Below are 24,150 nucleotides of genomic sequence, written 5' to 3' on the forward strand. Positions count from 1 at the left end.
GCAATGAGAATAGAAAGGTTCAAAACTTTTGTAAAACATCACAGTACGGTTGAAATATATATGGCAAATGGAAATCCTATATGGATGGTGTTAAGAGATAGATGGGAGGTATTGAATGGAGTTAAAGGATGGGACTAATAACAAATAACAACAAATAATAACAAGATAACTAATAATGTAAGCATACTGTGTCCATAATAAGTATATAGGTTGTATGTTGGGAGCTTTTGGGAGAGAGCACAGTTAGAAAGATATGGCATATAGAAGCAAACCGGATGGACATCATCAGAGAGGTTGAGAGTAGAAGAAGTTCAGGAGCAAAAACAAAAAAAACAAGTAAAATATAATTATTGTCAAATTGACTGTGTCCATAAGGTGTAGATAGTAAGTATAGGCTGGAAGTAGAGGCCTGGGCATTATTATTCACTAATTTACCCCAAGTAGGGAAAGGATGGCGGGGTTGAAAAGTAATAAAGGGGAGTACAGTGGGGGAAAAAAGTATTTAGTCAGCCACCAATTGTGCAAGTTCTCCCACTTAAAAACATGAGAGAGGCCTGTAATTTTCATCATAGGTACACGTCAACTATGACAGACAAATTGAGGAAAAAAAATCCAGAAAATCACATTGTAGGATTTTTTATGAATTTATTTGCAAATTATGGTGGAAAATAAGTATTTGGTCACCTACAAACAAGCAAGATTTCTGGCTCTCACAGACCTGTAACTTCTTCTTTAAGAGGCTCCTCTGTCCTCCACTCGTTACCTGTATTAATGGCACCTGTTTGAACTTGTTATCAGTATAAAAGACACCTGTCCACAACCTCAAACAGTCACACTCCAAACTCCACTATGGCCAAGACCAAAGAGCTGTCAAAGGACACCAGAAACAAAATTGTAGACCTGCACCAGGCTGGGAAGACTGAATCTGTAATAGGTAAGCAGCTTGGTTTGAAGAAATCAACTGTGGGAGCAATTATTAGGAAATGGAAGACATACAAGACCACTGATAATCTCCCTCGATCTGGGGCTCCACGCAAGATCTCACCCCGTGGGGTCAAAATTATCACAAGAACGGTGAGCAAAAATCCCAGAACCACATGGGGGGACCTAGTGAATGACCTGCAGAGAGCTGGGACCAAAGTAACAAAGCCTACCATCAGTAACACACTACGCCGCCAGGGACTCAAATCCTGCAGTGCAAGACGTGTCCCCCTGCTTCAGCCAGTACATGTCCAGGCCCGTCTGAAGTTTGCTAGAGTGCATTTGGATGATCCAGAAGAGGATTGGGAGAATGTCATATGGTCAGATGAAACCAAAATATAACTTTTTGGTAAAAACTCAACTCGTCGTGTTTGGAGGACAAAGAATGCTGAGTTGCATCCAAAGAACACCATACCTACTGTGAAGCATGGGGGTGGAAACATCATGCTTTGGGGCTGTTTTTCTGCAAAGGGACCAGGACGACTGATCCGTGTAAAGGAAAGAATGAATGGGGCCATGTATCGTGAGATTTTGAGTGAAAACCTCCTTCCATCAGCAAGGGCATTGAAGATGAAACGTGGCTGGGTCTTTCAGCATGACAATGATCCCAAACACACCGCCCGGGCAACGAAGGATTGGCTTCGTAAGAAGTATTTCAAGGTCCTGGAGTGGCCTAGCCAGTCTCCAGATCTCAATCCCATAGAAAATCTTTGGAGGGAGTTGAAAGTCCGTGTTGCCCAGCGACAGCCCCAAAACATCACTACTCTAGAGGAGATCTGCATGGAGGAATGGGCCAAAATACCAGCAACAGTGTGTGAAAACCTTGTGAAGACTTACAGAAAATGTTTGACCTGTGTCATTGACAACAAAGGGTATATAACAAAGTATTGAGAAACTTTTGTTATTGACCAAATACTTATTTTCCACCATATTTTGCAAATAAATTCATAAAAAATCCTACAATGTGATTTTCTGGATTTTTTTCCTCAATTTGTCTGTCATAGTTGACGTGTACCTATGATGAAAATTACAGGCCTCTCTCATCTTTTTAAGTGGGAGAACTTGCACAATTGGTGGCTGACTAAATACTTTTTTTCCCCACTGTATATATATAAAAAACATGGGGGATTGGAAGTGATTCAGTCAATTACATTGATAGAAGTTACAATCTATCTGCAATATTAAGCTGATCTACCCCCAGAAAAAAATAAAAAATAAAAAAAAATAATTGCCGCATTGGAACTCCGGATTGTCAATATTGTCTCAGATAAGAGTGTAATAAACACAGCTTCTACAGCGCTGGAAACGTTTGTTAGCTATTCCAGGCGAAGGGGGCTCCACTGCAATCTAGCTAGCTAGCTAGCTGGCTAGTTGTTAGCAGGTGTTGACACAAAAACATATGAACAAAATAAAACAAAATAACAATTCTGAGTTCGTGACAGGAGTTCGTGACAGGAAATGACGTTGTGACAGGAAATTATGTCAGTGTGGTAGGACATGGTAGGTGTGTGCTGGCACCCATGTGTGTGTGTGTGTGTTTGTGTGTGTACGTTTGATTGTGCAGTCAGTCATGCGTGTATGTATGCTTTATTTGCAACACATTTACAGTTCTTCCAGAAATAATACATATGTTCTGCTACACAATAATTCTGAGCATTTCCAAAAATGGTCCACAGATATATTGGGGATGGGGAATTCTGAAAATGAGGTCATACATTTAGCAGGGTGAAAAGGGGGTTGGGGGCTGTGTGATAAAACAGCCTTCAGTAGTGGAAGGGGGAATTACATGCAGTGTGGTTAACTGGCTGGATCACTCACAGAGAAACAGTGTGCATAACAAGGATCCTCTCATGTAAAAGGTAAAAAGGTCAAAAAGAAATTAGAGGAAAAGGATAAAGGTTCCAGAAAGGAGTGAGGTGGGAATAGATGAGGACTACGCTCAGCTCACCATGTTTCCCTTCTTTCTCTGCCTACCTCTCTCTTTCCCACCCTCCCTGTTCCCTCTATCTCTCTGCTGCAGCCCACCCTGCTCTGAGCCTTAATGGTACATGCCATTAGCGAGACCATCTCTATAAGGGGAGGGGGTCTCTGCCTTGGCTAAGAGGCTACTTTAGTCCCACATAAACACATTCACAGATGTCTCTCCACGCGAAGAGCCATCTCCCCCGTTACGACAGCACAGCACAGCCTGCCTCTGTGACAACCGGCGAGTCACGGCAACAGAGACAGAGATAGACAGAGAGAGAGGAAGAGAGAGGGAGGGAGGGACAGATATAGAGAGGAGGAAAAGGACGACCACGGAGCAAAACACATCGCCGTCTCTCTCTGACATCCCCCCTCATTCGTGTGCATCTGTGTGTGAGTCTGAGCTGAGGAGTGAAGGAAAGAAAATTAAGGCTGGGAAATTCTCCTGCTCTGTCTTTTATTTCCCCTCTTTTCTCCATCCATCATCCAAGGCTTGACTACCAGTGTCAGCTGCCACAGCGGGATAAAATAAAGGGATGCTCTGAATGCTGCCTCTGTCTATGACAAGGCACACAGAGAAGCAGAAAGAGACACAACAAGCAGGGACAAAAGCAGGATTTTGATAATGAATGGGAGTCCTTCCGCAGCATGTGGTAGGAATAGCAGTCCGTCACTGAAGTCTACGGATAAGGTAAATAATATTTATGTCTCTCTCTCTCCATGCCTGATTAAACCCTTCAGTAGAAATGCAAAGAGGTGCTTGGAGCAGGAACACAAACAGAGACATTATAATCATGAAGACTAAAAATTTTTAATGCTGATAAAGATCCTAACATGAGGGAAGATTGCTATCTGTCCTGAGTCCCTGTACGTGTGTAGCTGTAGCAGCATTGTGGAAGTGTTGGAGATTTAAGCCATGCGTATTGTATGCAGTAGACTACAGAGCCATGCAGGCAGTGTGAAGGAGCAGGGAATCTGATGGTGGCCTGACTGAGTGACTGACTGACATGAGGAATCACTGATAATCCCCATAATCATGTTCCTTCCTGCTCAAATAGCAGGAGACAGCAAGAGCACATAGAGAGTTTTCATCGGCTACCGTCATCAAACTAACAATTAGACTAAAAAGATTTGTTGTAGTGTGTCTTTTAAATTGGTGGTCTAGCATTTCTATTACGATGTATATTATTTGTTACATATGTACAGTGGGGGAAAAAAGTATTTAGTCAGCCACCAATTGTGCAAGTTCTCCCACTTAAAAACATGAGAGAGGCCTGTAATTTTCATCATAGGTACACGTCAACTATGACAGACAAATTGAGGAAAAAAAATCCAGAAAATCACATTGTAGGATTTTTTATGAATTTATTTGCAAATTATGGTGGAAAATAAGTATTTGGTCACCTACAAACAAGCAAGATTTCTGGCTCTCACAGACCTGTAACTTCTTCTTTAAGAGGCTCCTCTGTCCTCCACTCGTTACCTGTATTAATGGCACCTGTTTGAACTTGTTATCAGTATAAAAGACACCTGTCCACAACCTCAAACAGTCACACTCCAAACTCCACTATGGCCAAGACCAAAGAGCTGTCAAAGGACACCAGAAACAAAATTGTAGACCTGCACCAGGCTGGGAAGACTGAATCTGTAATAGGTAAGCAGCTTGGTTTGAAGAAATCAACTGTGGGAGCAATTATTAGGAAATGGAAGACATACAAGACCACTGATAATCTCCCTCGATCTGGGGCTCCACGCAAGATCTCACCCCGTGGGGTCAAAATTATCACAAGAACGGTGAGCAAAAATCCCAGAACCACATGGGGGGACCTAGTGAATGACCTGCAGAGAGCTGGGACCAAAGTAACAAAGCCTACCATCAGTAACACACTACGCCGCCAGGGACTCAAATCCTGCAGTGCAAGACGTGTCCCCCTGCTTCAGCCAGTACATGTCCAGGCCCGTCTGAAGTTTGCTAGAGTGCATTTGGATGATCCAGAAGAGGATTGGGAGAATGTCATATGGTCAGATGAAACCAAAATAGAACTTTTTGGTAAAAACTCAACTCGTCGTGTTTGGAGGACAAAGAATGCTGAGTTGCATCCAAAGAACACCATACCTACTGTGAAGCATGGGGGTGGAAACATCATGCTTTGGGGCTGTTTTTCTGCAAAGGGACCAGGACGACTGATCCGTGTAAAGGAAAGAATGAATGGGGCCATGTATCGTGAGATTTTGAGTGAAAACCTCCTTCCATCAGCAAGGGCATTGAAGATGAAACGTGGCTGGGTCTTTCAGCATGACAATGATCCCAAACACACCGCCCGGGCAACGAAGGATTGGCTTCGTAAGAAGTATTTCAAGGTCCTGGAGTGGCCTAGCCAGTCTCCAGATCTCAATCCCATAGAAAATCTTTGGAGGGAGTTGAAAGTCCGTGTTGCCCAGCGACAGCCCCAAAACATCACTACTCTAGAGGAGATCTGCATGGAGGAATGGGCCAAAATACCAGCAACAGTGTGTGAAAACCTTGTGAAGACTTACAGAAAATGTTTGACCTGTGTCATTGACAACAAAGGGTATATAACAAAGTATTGAGAAACTTTTGTTATTGACCAAATACTTATTTTCCACCATAATTTGCAAATAAATTCATAAAAAATCCTACAATGTGATTTTCTGGATTTTGTTTCCTCAATTTGTCTGTCATAGTTGACGTGTACCTATGATGAAAATTACAGGCCTCTCTCATCTTTTTAAGTGGGAGAACTTGCACAATTGGTGGCTGACTAAATACTTTTTTTCCCCACTGTATGTAAAATTGTATTTCCCATTGAGGACTGTGTACATTATCACAGTACAGTATGCAATTACACAGTGAGTGTACAGACAGTACACAAACACACTAAGAGGAAGAATGCACTGCTTGTTTTCTGAACCCTGGACCGTCAGGCAGCACAGTTTCCCTGGCGACTCAGGGGAACCCTTCACCACCTCTAACAAGAAATAACAAGTGTGTCCAAAGAAACAAAAAGGGCATTGGCTTAGAAAAACAGACTTAAGCCAAACATAGGTTATTTCTGGAGAGTGGGCCGTATTTTCTCATTTTCGACAGGTACTCTACCCTTGAGACTCCTTGGGCTATGATGCAGTTTCTGTGTTTGCTCCCTTGTCAGACACAGGTGTCAGTTTATTAACACTGTACTAACAGTCGCTTATGTACTAACACAGTGGATGTGTGGTGGAGACCGGGGCACAAAGTAACACTTTTAGGCTTTTGCTTTTAAAAAAAATAATATTTTAGGTAGATTCATAATATTTTTATACAAACAACATACATATCTTAGCTACCATTACACACTGCAAAAACATTTATAGGCCATACCAGTCGTTTACAATTCAACCGAAAGTGGCAGAAGTAAAATGCCCCCCCACCCAAGTTTAATGTCACATGCACAAGTACAGTGAAATGCCTTTCGTGCAAACTCAAAACCCACAATACAATAATCAATAACAACGTATTACTAGAAAAAGGCACACGAGAAATAAGAATAAGAAATATGAAATACACAATAAAATAAGTAAGTAAGCCTACTATATACAGGAAATATTTAAAAAGTCAGTTCCAATACCATATTTACATATGCAGGGATACTAGATATGTATAGGGGTAAGGTGACTAGGCAACAGTATATAAGATAAACAGAGTAGCAGCAGCTTGCATGTGAGTGGGTGTGTGGGTGTGTAGAGTCAGTATAAATGTATGTGCATATTATGTGCGAGGGAGAAATTATGTAGTGAGTGTTTGTGTGTGTGTTTGAGTGACAGTGGGGTTGTGAGTGTGTAAGGCCCTGTGAGTGTGAATAGAGACAGTGCAAAATATTGAAATAAAAGGTAAATAAAGATACAAGGCAAACTAGCTATTTTGTTAGCTATTTATCAGTCGTATTGCTTGGGGATAGAAGCTGTTCAAGAGCCTGTTGGTGTCAGACTTGATGCACCGGTACCTCTTGCCATGCGGCAGCAGAGAAAATAGTCTATAGCTTGGGTGGTTGTTTTTTTTTTACGATTTTCCGGGCCTTCTTTTCACACCGCCTGATATAGAGGTCCTGGATGGCAGGGAGCTTGGCCCCAGTGATGTACTAGGCTGTCCGCATATCCCTCTGTAGCGCCATGCGATCGAGGGCGGTGCTATTGCCATACCAAGCAGTGATGCAGCCAGTCAATATGCTCTCAATGGTACAGCTGTAGAACCTTTTCAGGACTTGAGGGCCCATGCCAAATTTTTTCAACCTCCTGAGGGGGATGAGGCACTGTCGCGCCTTCTTCACGACTGTGTGTGTGTGTTTGGACCATTTTAAGTCTTTATTGATTTGGACACTGAGGAACTTGAAGCTGTCTACCTGCTCCACTGCCACCCCGTCGATGTGGATGGGGGCGTGCTCGTCCCCCTGTTTCCTGTAGTCCACGATCAGCTCCTTGGTCTTGCTGACGTTGAGGGAGAAGTTGTTGCTCCGGCACCACACTGCCAGGTCACTGACCTCCTCCCTGTAGGCTGACTAATCGTCACCGGTGATCAGTCCTACCACTGTCGTGACGTCAACGAACTTGATATTGGTGCTGGAGTCGTGCGTGGCCACACAGTATTGGGTGCACAGGGAGTATAGGAGGGTCCTAAGCACACACCCCTGTGGGGCCCCTGTGTTAAGGGTCAGCGCAGTGGAGGTGATGTTGCCTACCCTCACACCCTGGGGTCGGCCCGTCAGGAAGTCCAGGATCCAGTTGCAGAGGGAGGTGTTCAGACCCAGAGTCCTAAGCTTGGTGAGGAGCTTGGAGGGGATAATGGTGTTGAACGCTGAGCTGTAGTCAATGAACAGCATAGGTATTCCTCTTATCTAGGTGGGTGAGGGCAGTGTGGAGAGCAATTGAGATTGCGTCATCTATGGATCTGTTGGGGCAGTATGCAAATTGGAGTGGGTCTAGGGTGGCTGAGATGGTGGAGTTAATGTGTGCCATAACCAGCCTCTCAAAGTACTACATGATTACAGAAGTGAGTGCTACAGGGTGGTAATCATTGTGGCATGAAGCCTTAGAGTTCTTAGGAATGGGGATGATTGTGGTCATCTTAAAACATGTGGGGATTACAGACTGGGACAAGGAGAGGTTCGGATAACAGGCCTTGGGGTTAATTGTAACACGGTCTTCAATGGTAAAAATGAGGGGTAATAATTGAAAACTGCTCTGATTTATAACTGAGATTTGGATGAAAATACATTATATGTGACCGACCGCCTTGATTCGGTCTTATGTAGCAACATTTTAATTGGTGTTTTTTACTTTGGATAAAAGCAGAGACACAGAGCTACAAAATGGTATATAATACGCTGCATTTGAGGAACAATGGGAAAGTAATTCTGCTTTGAAAGTTTATTAACTTGTAATCTCACTTTTGAGAAAATGGCCTTTGAATGTTTTTGTAGGTACTGGAGAGCTCTTCGTTGTCTTCACCCATTCAGCATCGTTCACACCCTCTTAAGCTTTAGCACCACCCATCTCGTTTCCCTCTTGGAGCGTTCAGAGCGTACACTGGATGCTCTGGCTGATGAGTAGTGTAGATCCGAGCGTTCTGACCTCACAACGGCAGTCAAGCACACAAGCTAACTGGCTAACATTGGCTAGCTTGCTAGCTACTTCCGGCACAAATGAGAGAACACCCAACTGACAATTTTACTCACCCTAGCAAAGCTGGTTAGGCTGTTTTCATGTTATCTAGAGCATTAGTGACTGTAACTGTGCTGCTGGCAACAATTTAATTACGCTTCTTTGCCAACGTTTACTGACACCGGCAATATTCACTGGATCTTAACACCGGATCATCACAACTAGCTAGCTGCAACCGAATGGATGTCCCAAAGCTAGCACCAGTTAGCCTTGAGCTAGCCTCGAACCAGGCCCATCTCCCGGCTATCCACCTCTCTGTCAACCGGACGGGACCTCCTAGTGTCGACACGGAGCCCCGCCGATCCATCACGACTGGTCTGCCGACGTAATCGTCTGATGTGGTTTCAACAGGCTTCCCGTTGCGACGAGCATGAAGATCCATCTGCTAGCGCCGGCCTGCTAGCACGCGCAATCAACAGCCATGCCTCCTGCTCGCCTGTGCTGTAGCAGCCTACGAACTGCTCCCAGACTTACCTATTGCTGTTCACTGGACCTTATGATCACTCAGCTACACATCTGATGCCCGCTGGACTGTTCCTTTACACGGTACTCCATCCTGTTTATCTGTTTAGCCTCAGCCCAAACTTTCGTCGCCATTACCAGTTGTTGTCTTAGCCCTCTCGAATAACACCTGTGATTGCGTTATGCCTCTCTCCCATGTCAATATGCCTAGCCAATTGCTATTTGGGTTAGTTGTTATTGTACTATTTCACTGTAAAGCCCCCAGTCCCGCTCAACCTGCCTCAGATAGCTTCATTGTCCCACCCCCATACACGCGGAGACCGGCTCAATCGGTACCTCCAGTGATACTATCTCTTTCATCGTTACCCAATGCTTAGGTGTACCTCCACTGTACTCATATCCTTCCATATCCTTGTCTGTACATAATGCCCTGAATCTATTCTACAACGCCCGGAAATCTGCCCCGTTTATTCTCTGTACCCAACGCACTAGAAGACCAGTTCTTAAAGCTTTAGCCGTATACTTATTCTATTCCTCCTCTGTTCCTCTGGTGATGTAGAGGTTAACCCAGGCCCTGTAGCCCCCAGTATCACTCCTACTCCCCAGGCGCTATCATTTGTTGACTTCTGTAACCGTAAAAGCCTTGGTTTCTTGCATGTTAACATCAGAAGTCTCCTCCCCAAGTTTGAGTTATTCACTGCGTTAGCACACTCTGCCAACCCTGATGTTCTAGCAGTGTCTGAATCCTGGCTTAGGAAGGCCACCAAAGATTCTGAAATTTCCATCCCGAAACTACAACATTTTCCTTCTAGATAGAACTGCCAAAGGTGGTGGAGTTGCAATCTACGGTAGAGATAGCCTGCAGAGCTCTATCATACTATCCAGGTCTGTGCCCAAACAGTTTGAGCTTCTACTTCTAAAAATCCACCTTTCCAGAAATAAGTCTCTCACTGTTGCTGCTTGCTACAGCACCCCCTCAGCCCCCAGTTGTGCCCTGGACACCATATGTGAATTGCTTGCCCCTATCTATCCTCAGAGTTCGTACTGCTTGGTGACCTAAACTGGGATATGCTTAACACCCCGGCCGTCCTACAATCTAAACTAGATGCTCTCAATCTCACACAAATTATCAAGAAACCTACCAGGTACAACCCTAAATACGTAAACATGGGCACCCTCATAGATATCATCCTGACTAATTTACCCTCTAAATACACCTCCGCTGTCTTCAACCAGGATCTCAGTGATCACTGCCTCATTGCCTGCGTCCGTAATGGGTCCGCGGTCAAACGACCACCCCTCATCACTGTCAAACGCTCCCTAAAACACTTCAGCGAGCAGGCATTTCTAATTGACCTGGCCCGGGTATCCTGGATGGATATTGACCTCATTCCGTCAGTAGAGGATGCCTGGATGTTCTTCAAAAGTGCTTTCCTCTCCATCTTAAATAAGCATGCCCCATTCAAAAAGCTCAGAAGTAAGAACAGATATAGCCCCTGGTTCACCCCAGACTTGACTGTCAGTACAAAAACATCCTGTGGCGTACTGCATTAGCATCGAACAGCCCCCACGATATGCAACTTTTCAGGGAAGTCAGGAACCAATATTCACAATCAGTTAGGAAAGCAAAGGCTAGCTTTTTCAAAAAGTTTTGGGACACTGTAAAGTCCATGGAGAATAAAAACACCTCCTCCCAGCTACCCACTGCACTGAGGCTAGGAAACACTGTCACCACCGATAAATCTACGATAATCGAGAATTTCAATAAGCATTTTGCTACTGCTGGCCATGCTTTCCACCTGGCTACCCCTACCCCGGCCACCAGCTCTGCACCCTCCGCTGCAACTTGCAGTACTGTGCAGCCGCCTTCATTGACCTGGCCAAGGCTTTTGACTCTGTCAATCACCGCATTCTTATTGGCAGACTAAATAGCCTTGGTTTCTCAACCGACTGCCTCGCCTGGTTCACCAGCTACTTTTCAGATAGAGCTCAATGTGTCAAATCGGAGGGCCTGTTGTCTGGACCTCTGGCAGTTTCTATGGGGGTGCCACAGGGTTCAATTCTCGGGCCAACTCTATTCTCCGTGTATATCAATGATGTCGCTCTTGCTGCTGGTGACTCTCAGATCCACCTCTACGCAGATGACACCATTTTGTATACATATGGCCCTTCATTGGACACTGTGTTAACAAACCTCCAAACGAGCTTCAATGCCATACAACACTCCTTCTGTGGCCTCCAACTGCTCTTAAACGCTAGGAAAACTAAATGCATGCTCTTCAATCGAACGCTGCCTGCACCCGCCCGCCCGACTAGAATCACTACTCTCGGCGGGTCTGATTTAGAATATGTGGACAACTACAAATACCTAGGTGTCTGGTTAGACCGTAAACTCTCCTTCCAGACTCACATTAAGTATCTCCAATCCAAAGTTAAATCTAGAAACGGCTTCCTGTTTCGCAACAAAGCCTCCTTCACTCATGCTGCTAAACATGCCCTCGTAAAACTGACTATCCTACCGATCCTTGACTTCGGCGGTCATTTACAAAATAGCTTCCAACACTCAACTCAGCAAATTGGATGTAGTCTATCACAGTGCCATCCGTTTTGTCACCAAAGCCCCATATACTACCCACCATTGTGACCTGTACTCTCTCGTTGGCTGGCCCTTACTACATATTCGTCGCCAAACCCACTGGCTCCAGGTCATCTATAAATCACTTTTAGGCAAATCCCGCCTTATCTTAGCTCATTGGTCACCATAGCAACACCCACCCGTAGTATGCTCTCCAGCAGGTATATCTCACTGGTCATCCCCAAAGCCAACACCTCCTTTGGCTGCCATTCCTTCCAGTTCTCTCAAAACATGTGGGGATTACAGACTGGGACAAGGAGAGGTTCGGATAACAGGCCTCGGGGTTAATTGTAACACGGTCTTCAATGGTAAAAATGAGGGGTAAAAATTGAAAACTGCTCTGATTTAAAACTGGAGACTGGCTAGGCCACTCCAGGACCTTGAGATGCTTCTTACGGAGCCACTCCTTGGTTGCCCTGGCTGTGTGTTTCGGGTCGTTGTCATGCTGGAAGACCCAGCCACGACCCATCTTCAATGCTCTTACTGAGGGAAGGAGGTTGTTGGACAAGATCTCGCGATACATGTCCCCATCCATCCTCCCCTCAATACGGTGCAGTCGTCCTGTCCCCTTTGCAGAAAAGCATCCCCAAAGAATGATGTTTCCACCTCCATGCTTCACGGTTGGGATGGTGTTCTTGGGGTTGTACTCAACCAAAAAGCTATATTTTTGTCTCATCAGACCACATGACCTTCTCCTATTCCTCCTCTGGATCATCCAGAGGGTCATTGGCAAACTTCAGACGGGCCTGGACATGCGCTGGCTTGAGCAGGGGGACCTTGTGTGCGCTGCAGGATTTTAATCCATGACGGCGTAGTGTGTTACTAATAGTTTTCTTTGAGACTGTGGTCCCAGCTCTCTTCAGGTCATTGACCAGGTCCTCCCCTGTAGTTCTGGGCTGATCCCTCATCTTCATCATGATCATTGATGCCCCACGAGGTGAGATCTTGCATGGAGCCCCAGACCGAGGTTGATTGACCGTCATCTTGAACTTCTTCCATTTTCTAATAATTGCGCCAACAGTTGTTGCCTTCTCACCAAGCTGCTTGCCTATTGTCCTGTAGCCCATCCCAGCCTTGTGCAGGTCTACAATTTTATACAGCTCTCTGGTCTTGGCCATTGTGGAGAGGTTGGAGTCTGTTTGATTGAGTGTGTGGACAGGTGTCTTTTATACAGGTAACGAGTTCAAACAGGTGCAGTTAATACAGGTAATGAGTGGAGAACAGGAGGGCTTCTTAAAGAAAAACTAACAGGTCTGTGAGAGCCGGAATTCTTACTGGTTGGTAGGTAATCTAATACTTATGTCATGCAATAAAATGCAAATTAATTACTTAAAAATCATACAATGTGATTTTCTGGATTTTTGTTTTAGATTCCGTCTCTCACAGTTTAAGTGTACCTATGATAAAAATGACAGACCTCTACATGCTTTGTAAGTAGGAAAACCTGCAAAATCGGCAGTGTATCAAATACTTATTCTCCACACTGAATAAATATATATATATATATATATATATATATATATATATATATATATATATATATATATATATTCAACAGGTGTTGAGCTTTCGTAAATTCATCAGTTATTCTGCACTCTGGCATACTCAGACTGAATTTACGAACACACCCGAAGTGGTTACTTGCATAGTTGAGTCTTTTGTTAAGACATGAAACTAGCTAGGTAGGTAAACAATGAATCATAATCCCAACTCATGACGTTACTACCTTGCATGAATCTGCAGGTAGCTAACAAACCAGGTTCAATGTTAGCTAGCTAACATTATGCTAAAACTAGCAAAGCAAATGGCTCTGAGATACGAATAATAAGATCATGCACGTAACGTTAGCTAGTGAGCCAGCCAGCTAACGTTTGCTAGCTAACAGTACATTTTAACTTGAAATGAAACCACTTTAAGGTCAAAATTAGAAATGTGTAATATCTGAATATCTGTAATATCTGAAAATGTAGCTAGACTATCTTACCCTTACTCTGAAATCGGAGTAGATAGTCAGAGCGAATTTACCAGCTATGTCTATCAACAGTTGTCGCAGTGACATTCTATTGAAATAGATACCTGCATAGTGGAGTCTTTTGTTAAGACATGTAGCTAGCTAGCTAGCTAAAGAATGAACCATAATCCCAACAGCTCATGACGTTACTACCCTGCATTAATCTGCAGGTAGCTAACCAACCAGGTTCAATGTTAGCTAGCTAACGTTAGGCTTTAACCAGCAAAGCAAATGGCTCTTAGTTTGAAGATGTAATCCGGAGACAGGTGCTTTCTACATCTCCTTAGCTATCATACTCTAATTACACTTATTTAAAAACTTGGTCCTCCAGAAAGTGGAGAGCAACACTTATGCAGTTTAACTACGCAATAAAAATGTTTTAAAGCTGCGTTAGACAGGATTACCTACACATACTGACCAGCTCAAATAGACAGAATAAAATCAAATCCAATCAAATTTTATTGGCCACATGCGCCGAATACAACAGGTGCAGACATTACAGTGAAATGCTTACTTACAGCCCTTAACCAACAGTGCATTTATTTTTAATAAAAAAGTAAAATTAAACAACAACAAAAAAGTGTTGAGAAAAAAAGAGCAGAAGTAAAATAAAATAACAGTAGTGAGGCTATATATACAGGGGGGTACCGGTGCAGAGTCAATGTGCGGGGGCACCGGCTAGTTGAGGTAGTTGAAGTAATATGTACATGTGGGTAGAGTTAAAGTGACTATGCATAAATAATTAACAGAGTAGCAGCAGCGTAAAAAGATGGGGTGGGGGGGCAGTGCAAATAGTCAGGGTAGCCATGATTAGCTGTTCAGGAGTCTTATGGCTTGGGGGTAGAAGCTGTTGAGAAGTCTTTTGGACCTAGGCTTGGCACTCCGGTACCGCTTGCCGTGCGGTAGCAGAGAGAACAGTCTATGACTAGGGTGGCTGGAGTCTTTGACAATTTTGAGGGCCTTCCTCTGACACCGCCTGGTATAGAGGACCTGGATGGCAGGAAGCTTGGCCCCAGTGATGTACTGGGCCGTACGCACTACCCTCTGTAGTGCCTTGAGGTCGGAGGCCAAGCAGTTGCCATACAAGGCGGTGATGCAACCAGTCAGGATGCTCTCGATGGTGCAGCTGTAGAATTTTTTGAGGATCTGAGGACCCATGCCGAATCTTTTCAGTCTCCAGAGGGGGAATAGGCTTTGTCGTGCCCTCTTCACGACTGTCTTGGTGTTTTTGGACCATGATAGTTCGTTGGTGATGTGGACACCAAGGAACTTGAAGCTCTCAACCTGTTCCACTACAGCCCCGTCGATGAGAATTGGGCCGTGCTATTTGGCAGACCAATCCGAACTCATCTCTCGGCATGTCCAGCCCACTCATTATCTCAGCCAATCATGGCTAGCGGGAAGGATGCTGTCTTTTTTGTGGCTAAACCAACTAGGCTCATAATTTAACAACTTTATTCGTATTTACAGATGGCATATAAGTTTGTAATTAAGGCACATGAAAGTTCCCATGTTCCAGAAGGCATTTCTGCCAAGAAACGCATTTTGATAAAAAAGTATATGTTCAAATGGCTTTCCTGTGAAGTAGTGACCGGCGACACAAGCCTAATTTCCTGAAAAGAGTCACATATGGGCAAAATATAATATTTTCATTTGATATTTTAGGCATGTCATATTGACCTAAAATGGAGTAGCCAAAATGTATATATTTACATAAGATACTTTTAGCATTCAAAAGGATGAACATGACTTTATTCATTTTTCTAAGGTACTGGCAAACTTCATGTTAAGAACTGACATGTTATATCATTATGTGAATGTGTCTAAATACCATATAAAATATCATAGAGTTTTAGGTAAGGCTTTAATTTGAACAAATGTTACAATGTACCCCCATTTCAAGTCTGAGTCTAATCTGAGACTTGCGAGAAAATACAATAAGTATTGTAATCAACTATACCAATCAAAAGATCGCTTGTTGCTGATAAAAATGATATATGATGAAATACATGGGGAATGTTCCACAGGTCAATAATTTTAAAAAAAGAGACAGCAAGAACATTTAGAACTCGGCGTGATCTTATTAAAACATTTTATAAAACAAAAAATGATTTACGCAAAACTTCCTAGGCATGTAGATAAACTAATCAAGCATTAGCACATTGAATAACAGCTTTCTAAGTGGTTTCTTATTTGAGTTATTTAGTTATTACTTTGTGCCCGTGTTACTTTGTGCCCCGGTGTCCCCTACTAACACATCCAGCACCTCCCCCACTCTGTAAACAGAAAACCATTGTCTGATGTTCTGTCCTACATTCCAGATATAATCAGGACAACGGGCAGCATGTTTAGCCTATTATGCTAATAAGATGCCCATGCCTCAGTTAACGAGATGGACTCTAACCCCTCCCCCATTTTATTTAACATTGGCAGCACTAGGATGGTCTGGGCAGAAGGCAAGCAGTAATAAGCTTGCTGGGTGCAATAGCTAAATGTAAAAATCATTAAATTAGAGCGAGGATTGTGCTGCAGGGTAATATTCTATTACTATTAACAGAGGCTCCCAGTGCTCTCATTGGAAAATACAGCTCGATGTGGCTTTAATTACCCCAGTCTGGGACACTGTCCGAAGTCCATATGCATGTGTCAAGCTGGATCAACCAAGTTTCCTTGGAAGTTCAGACATGTCCAGTCCAAATATGCTGACACCCATCATGACATCAGGCATGTAGATGTCATGTTGAACAAGCCACTACAGGCCACTGTTGAAAGGAAAAGAAGGGCACTAGAAAAAATATGGATTGGTTAAGTAAGGGATAATCAATTAGGGGCTATGCGTTCTCTGGAAAATATTGAACGACGAGGAAGGTGAGTTCCACAACGTGCTAGTGGAGTGGAACTAACCTTTCACAGAGTTGCATTATTATCCAGAGAACGCATAGAGCCCCGAGTTTTTTATGTATTTTATACCACGGCTATAATTGAACACATTTACAGCTATAAATGTGTTCAACACCCACTGATGTAGCTAGAGTTTCCTAGATAGCTACAATAGTTGCCTTGGTAACCAAACAAACAGACTTGCTAGTTTAGCTAACCAAACCATCAGTCCTAACTTGCTATTATGAAAATCGAATTCAACAATGCCAATAATGTTTTCAATTCGACTTCTGCTTGCAAAAGCAGCTCAAACTTGTAAGAATTAACTATAGCCATTAAATTCTACTGTGCAAATATACCGTGCGTTATAGGGAAATAATGCACGCTCTAGAATGCCCTTCAAGCCAATCAGAAACAAGTATTAAAAAATGCCATGATATAATATGTAATAACTTGAAGGATTATGGTAAAATAGTATTTTGACTTGTCACTGGCATATCAGTGTTCCTATCCCATACTTGGACATAGCATTCAAACTGATGCATTTTAGTCCAAACTACAGTGAAACTGTACATGTACATGATATGGTGTCAGCACCTGGCATATCCATGTTGTTTCCTGGCATGAGGCAGCCCAACACCCAGCTGTTCTCTCACCCTGGTGACAGTGTGCTCTTACCATGCTCTCTCTTTCTCTCTCTCTGACATATTTAGCTCCTGCTCCAGTCCAACTGTGTCAGCAAATAGCATCCAGATCTAATTTATTGAACAGGGCCTGTCATTGGATTCTGTGTCACACAGTACCCGGTGGGACCTACAGTACACAGTGTAGAATGCTGATGGTACGAAATACACATTTGGCCACGCTTGCCCTGAATGGTCAGCCATAACTCATGGGTTAACATTTATATCACCGCCATGCGCATTGGGTATGAATGACAGGCCGGGGTTAGAGGAGAAAAGACCTAGCCACTGTAGCCAAAACTCTGCCAGAAAGTTTTAAAAGAGCTAAGGAAAAGTAAGGCCAGCATGTGGCTGCTTGTAAAGACCATCTACTTTCATTCTGACTGCACTGATATGACTCTTCAACCTTGTTCCACTGGTTGAAATGCACAACTCTTTTGATGTCAGCTCAAGACATGTTGTTTTGCTGTTTGAACACAGTAGGGTTTTCAGCAGATTCAGGGAGCTTAACCAGCCTGAGGCAATGTGTGGAAAGGAGCTAGGAGAGCATAGCGTTGCACTCTTCACACAAACACACCTGTCCCATTTCTCAGAGAGAGAAACTCTCCCCTCAGTCTGCATCCATCCTCTCCCAGACTGGGCAACAGTAAAACCAGGGCAGACTTGCCACCAGTGGCATGGCGTCTGCCACCTTTACATTCAGATTACAGAGTTTTGCTGTGCGGAAGCCGAGTGTAAAGTGATTCATAGGGGCTCTCCCTTTACCCTGCAAATCTCCATGCAATGAATATTAACCACAGCGATTGTTCCCAGAGTGACGCCAGCGTGGCCAGACCCCTTTGTGCTACATTATTCATTCTCTCAGAGCTGCCACCACCAGTTACACACCGACATCAGGGAGGGATGGAGCGAGGGATGGATGGAGAGAGGGAGGGAAGGAGGGATTCTTTTGCCCCACTCTCCACTACTTCTCTGGCCTGACCACCACCAGTCTCCACTGGCCTTTTAATAAACAGCTGAAAAGCAAACGCATAATAAATTGTACTCAACCTGTCAGGCCTAGAGCTGTAGGAGGATGTTGTGGTGTCTTAGATTATGCTCCATGGGGCATTATGCTTGCTTCTTGTGTTTGTCTTCTGTAGGGCTGTCCCAGACTAAAAACAATCTTGGTCAGCCGAAAGTCGTCTGTTCTTTCGACTGATCGATTGGAGCTATACAGAGCCCTCCGCATTGTTACAACATTTGGGAGGAGCATGGTGATGCAGCATGGAGCTCAATTTGGCCTCTGCATGCCTCAGGAGGCTCCGCAATTGCGTCACACAGATGGAGCCCCAGACCACATTTTGAAATCAAGCATAAATTGGCTTTTAGTCTAGGCCTCCGCAATGGATTAGTTCATATGTTTGCTACTGCTCGACTAAAAACATCTCGGTCAACCAGTCGACTAATTGGGGTCAGCCCTAGTCTACGCTATTGTACACTCCTCCCTCCTCCTCCCCTCTCTCCCTATTTCCCTTCTCTCCCTATCTCCCTTCATCCCCTCCATCTCCTCCATCCCCTTTCTCCCTTCTCTCCCTGCCTTCTTACCCTCTCCCCCTCTCCCCCCTCCAGAAAGCCCTTTACCTCCAGAGAGTATCCCTGCGGAGTGGTATGGTCCATAGCTGTTACTGTTACTGCTGCTGTTACTGCTGCTATTACTGCTGTTGTTACTGCTGTTGTTACTGCTGTTGTTACTGCTGTTGTTACTGCTGTAGTTACTGCTGTTGTTACTGCTGTAGTTACTGCTGTAGTTACTGCTGTAGTTACTGCTGTTGTTACTGCTGTAGTTACTGCTGTAGTTACTGTTGTTGTTACTGCTGTAGTTACTGCTGCAGTTACTGCTGTAGTTACTGTTGTTGTTACTGCTGTAGTTACTGCTGCAGTTACTGCTGTAGTTACTGCTGTTGTTACTGCTGTAGTTACTGCTGTTGTTACTGCTGCTGTTACTGCTGCAGTTACTGCTGTAGTTACTGCTGTAGTTACTGCTGCTGTTACTGCTGTTGTTACTGCTGTTGTTACTGCTGCTGCGGGGGCCAGACCAGAGCATTTTCAGCTCAGCTGCCAAATATTACCCCTCCATGTAGGGCCAGTGTACTGTACGGCATGATCACTCACGCTTCCTTCTCAGGTGTGATTCGTCCCCCCACTAACGCTGGCCAAGCTCGCTGGATATTGTTTACCACTGCAGCCAATGAGGCTGATCCATTCATACGTCTCACCTTTTTATTAATGGCTTTCGGCAGCCAGGTAATTTATGCATAATCTCATTATGCTGATTTTGTGTTTGCACTTGGATCTACCCTTGGGGCTGTGGGGTTGTGTTAGGAGGGGAGAGGAGGGGAGAGGAGAGGAGAGGAGAGGAGAGGAGAGGAGAGGAGAGGAGAGGAGAGGAGAGGAGAGGAGAGGAGAACATTGATTCAGAGGTGTCACCTTCATAAACACATGCGTAATAGGTGAGTAGCTATGGGCAGAGTAATAAGTGCAGCCCCATGAGAAAGTACAAGCGAATCGTTTGAACAGTTTGTCACTGAGCTGTGTTTGCTTGTGAAAGACTGTGATTATGCAAACAAGGATGAGATGGTCAGGGACCATATTGTATTTGGAATACACTCACTGCGAGTGAGAGAGAAACTTTTGAATGTTGGGTCTGAGCTACCGCTGGACAAAGCTATCGACATAGCCAGATCTCACGAGCTAGCACAGGTTCAGATGAAAACCATTTCGGGCGGCAGCACGAGTGCATCACGTGAACAAGCAGTGCACGCAGTCAGGCAGACATCAAAGCACACCTCCGGTGCCCAGAGAGCATGTTTTAGAACGGAGAGAGACAGAACTCCAAAACAGAGCGACACAGACTCCAAACGCCCTATAACATGTGGATATTGTGGATACAAAGTGCATGGCGAACAGGGAAATTGCCCAGCTAAAGGCAAACAGTGTACTAAATGTGGAAAATGGAATCACTTTGCAAAAGTGTGCAGAGCTTACCATGGAAAAACAGTACATACAGTGAGTGAAGATGAAATGTCAATCAAAGAATCAAATGCTGATGAACTGTTTCTTGATTCAGTGACACAGAAAAGTCAGACATCAGAGACAGAGCAAGCCTTTGCTGACATTGAGATATGAACACAAGGCACAGAGCTAAAATTCAAACTAGACACTGGTGCACAAGTAAACATTATTCCTCTGAATAAGTACCGACGCTTGACATCTGAGTGCGAGCTACAGCCCACCACGCGCAGACTGACTGGTTATGGTGGTGAACAGCTCCCAGTAAAAGGCACATGCACTTTCAAATGCAAATACAAGGAAAGTGACATGATGTTGGACTTTTACATTGTTGACACTCGAGCACCTGCAGTGGTAGGTCTTAAAGCATGTTTAGACATGGACCTCATCAAGCTAGTTTTATCAGTGACATTACCAGTAGAGATAGAGAATGTCATGGAGGAGTTTGCTGATGTTTTTACAGGAATAGGACTATTCCCAGGAGAATGTACCATTCACCTTGACCCAGACGCAACCCCTGTGGTCTACCCACCGAGAAAGATTCCACTTGCTCTCCGCGCCCGTCTGAAGAAAGAGTTGGAGCATGGAGCAATCTGACATCGTCACCAAGGTTACAGAACCGACGGATTGGGTCAACGCGTTAGTGGTGGTGGAGAAACCACGCACAGGCAAGCTCAGAGTATGTCTCGACCCAAGAGATTTGAACAAGGCTATCAAACACCCCCATTACCCCTTACCGACGCTAGATGGCATCACACACAAGTTAGCGGGCGCACGCTACTTCAGTGTCCTGGACGCCAGATCAGGCTACTGGGCTCACAGAAGCTCACAGAAGAGTCATCAAGCTCACAGAAGAGTCATCTAAGCTCACAACGTTCAACACACCGTTTGGACGCTACAGTTTCCGTCGCCTGCCTTTTGGGATTATCTCAGCCCAAGACGAGTTTCAGCGAAAGATCGACGAGGTGTACGAAGGCCTCGACGGAGTTGTGGCAATTGTGGACGACATCCTTGTCTATGGTCAAACCAAAGAGGAACACGACAGAAACCTCAGCGCAATGCTGCAAAGGTCCCGCGAAAGAGGAGTCCGGCTCAACCCCGAGAAGAGCACAGTCGGCGCTACAGAGGTCAGCTACTTCGGACATTTTCTCACAGCGAATGGAATAAAGCCAGATCCGCAGAAGATCTCAGCCATAAAGGAAATGGAGCCACCAAAGAACCGCGCAGAGCTGGAAACAGTGCTTGGCATGGTCAACTACTTAGCCAAGTTCGCACCCAGCCTCTCCAATGCTAATGCACCCCTGTGTCAGCTGCTAAAGCAGTCCAGTGAGTTCCTCTGGGACAAGCAACACAACATCGCTTTCCAGAAAGTGAAAGACTTGATCACGAGAGAACCAGGACTAATCCTTGCCTACTACAACCCCAACAAAGAGCTCAGACTCCAGGTGGACACGTCGAAGTATGGACTAGGTTCAGAGTTACTGCAAGAAGGAAAACCCATCGGCTACGCTTCCAAATCTCTAACAGACTGTGAAATCAACTACGCTCAAATCGAAAAGGAGCTGTACGCCATTCTGTTCGGATGTAAGCGTTTCCATCAGTATGTCTATGGACGACTAGTCATTGTGGTATCAGACCACAAGCCCCTCGAGTCAATCATGAGGAAACCGTTAGCCGCAGCCCCGCCAAGGCTATAGAGAATTATCCTTCAACTACAAAAATACGACTTCACAATCACTCGCCGTCCAGGCAAAGACATCCCTGTCGCAGACACACTCTCCAGGAAGTTTCTTACTTACAAGGACAGCAGCCTCAGTGAAGGCATGTACATGCAGGTGCACACTGTGTACAGCAACTTACCAGTTAGTGACACAAAACTGAAGGAGATCCGAGCAGAATAAAAAGACACACAACTCACACAGCTGAGGAAGGTCATACAGTCAGGATGGCCTGAGGAGAAGAGAAAATGCCCTCAGAGCATCTCAGAGTTCTGGAACCATCGTGACGAACTATCACAGATCATCAGAATCATTTTCAAAGGAGAGAAAATCATCATTCCTACCAGTCTCAGAGAAGAGATTTTGACAAAGATCCATGCTGGACACATGGGCATGGAAAAGTGCAAACAGAGAGCACGGGACATTTTGTTTTGGCCCGGAATGTGCAAACAAATAGAGGACATGGTTGGTAAATGCCCCACCTGTCTTGAACGATGCCCCTCAAACACCAAAGAGCCAATGTTACCTCACCGTGTCCCAGACCGACACTGGCAGGTCGTGGCAACCGATCTGTTCACCTGGAACAACGAGGACTACATTATAACAGTGGACTACTACAGCAGATACTTCGAACTTGACAAGCTTCACAGCAGCACATCTGCAGCTGTGATACACAAGCTGAAAGCAGCCTTTGCCAGGCATGGCATTGTAGAGACTTTAATATCTGACAATGGCCCCTGTTACAAATCAAATTAGTTTGAATCCTTCACAAAAGCATGGGAGTTCACACACGTCACCACAAGCCCACATTACCCTCAAAGTAATGGCCTTGCTGAAAAATCTGTGCAGATTGCTAAATCACTCATGGACAAAGCAAAAGCAGACAAGAGAGACCCCTACCTCAGGCTCCTTGAATACCGCAACACTCCAGTTGACAACTTCAAAACACCAGCCTAGCTGTTGATGAGCCGCAGACTTCGCTCAATCCTTCCCAGCACCAACCAGCAGCTGCAACCTGAGGTCGTCAGCTACAAGGAAATGCATGCAAAACGTGTACAGAGACAACAACACCAAAAGCGATACTACGACAGGTCAGCTGGACCACTGCCACCATTGAACGACAGAGAGTCAGTTAGAATCCAGGAGCATGGCTACTGGAAGCCAGCAATCATCATGCAACCAGCTGACACTGAACGTTCATATCTCGTTCGCACCGCAGAAGGAGCGGTGTACCGCCGCAATCGTCATCACCTACTGAACACAAAAGAACAACACACTGATGAGATGAACTGTTCCCCTGAAAGAGAACGTGATGGACTAAACACACACACAACACAACATACACCATACTTACCTGCAACACCACAATAACTGTTGACTGACACAGAAGCATACTCGGCTTCATATCACACAAGGTCAGGAAGAGAGGTCAAGCCTAGAGCTGTCCTAGACCTGTGAAATGTCAAAGGGTGTAGGCGGATCGCTGCCCTAAAAGAGTTCCGGACTGTAAACTTGTTATTGAAAAGTTAACTTGAAATGCTTTGGTATTGTATTTGTTTGAAATGTTGAGATGCTACAGTGAAAAGCTGAGTTACTGAGAAATATTTGTTCTAGAAGTAACAGTATGCTGAATCATTGTTTCAGAGTCTGTTATGTTGATGCAGTTGGTGCAGTATAAATGATTACTTACCTCGAGTTCAAACTACAGAGCATGTATTCAAAAGAAACACTTAAATGTTCTTTTTTTTAAAGGGGGATGTAATATTCATATGTGTCAGCATACTGAATTGTAATTGGATGCATTCTACCGTCGTATCATGCTGCGCTATGATTGGTTAAGACCACCCAGGTGGTGAGGTCATCTTCAAGATGATCATGGCCGGAGACACATGAACATGCCAGCTATAGCTAGTTAATAAAGAGCTACGTTTATAAAGATCCTGTCGTCCTGCATTTTATTATTTTGTACAAAGCATACAAAACAAGACAGCTGTCACACTCTATTCTGCCTACCTGGGAGAGAAGAGGATAGCGCGGTAGCATGGCTGT

General features: G+C 44.5%; 1 protein-coding gene across 3 annotated transcripts in view; it reads left to right on the forward strand.

Moving 5' to 3' along the window:
• The first annotated feature begins 3,092 nt into the window (after positions 1–3,092).
• The window catches only part of LOC121558353 (galactosylgalactosylxylosylprotein 3-beta-glucuronosyltransferase 1), a 114,255-nt gene continuing 93,197 nt past the window's right edge, over positions 3,093–24,150 (forward strand). For all 3 annotated transcript variants that reach the window (XM_041871754.2, XM_041871770.2, XM_041871761.2), the window contains exon 1: positions 3,093–3,637. The gene's annotated coding sequence lies outside the window, so the exon portion shown is untranslated. The remainder of the gene's footprint in view (positions 3,638–24,150) is intronic.

The sequence above is a fragment of the Coregonus clupeaformis genome, chromosome 5 (assembly GCF_020615455.1).
Source record: "Coregonus clupeaformis isolate EN_2021a chromosome 5, ASM2061545v1, whole genome shotgun sequence".
Classification (NCBI taxonomy): Eukaryota; Metazoa; Chordata; class Actinopteri; order Salmoniformes; family Salmonidae; genus Coregonus; species Coregonus clupeaformis.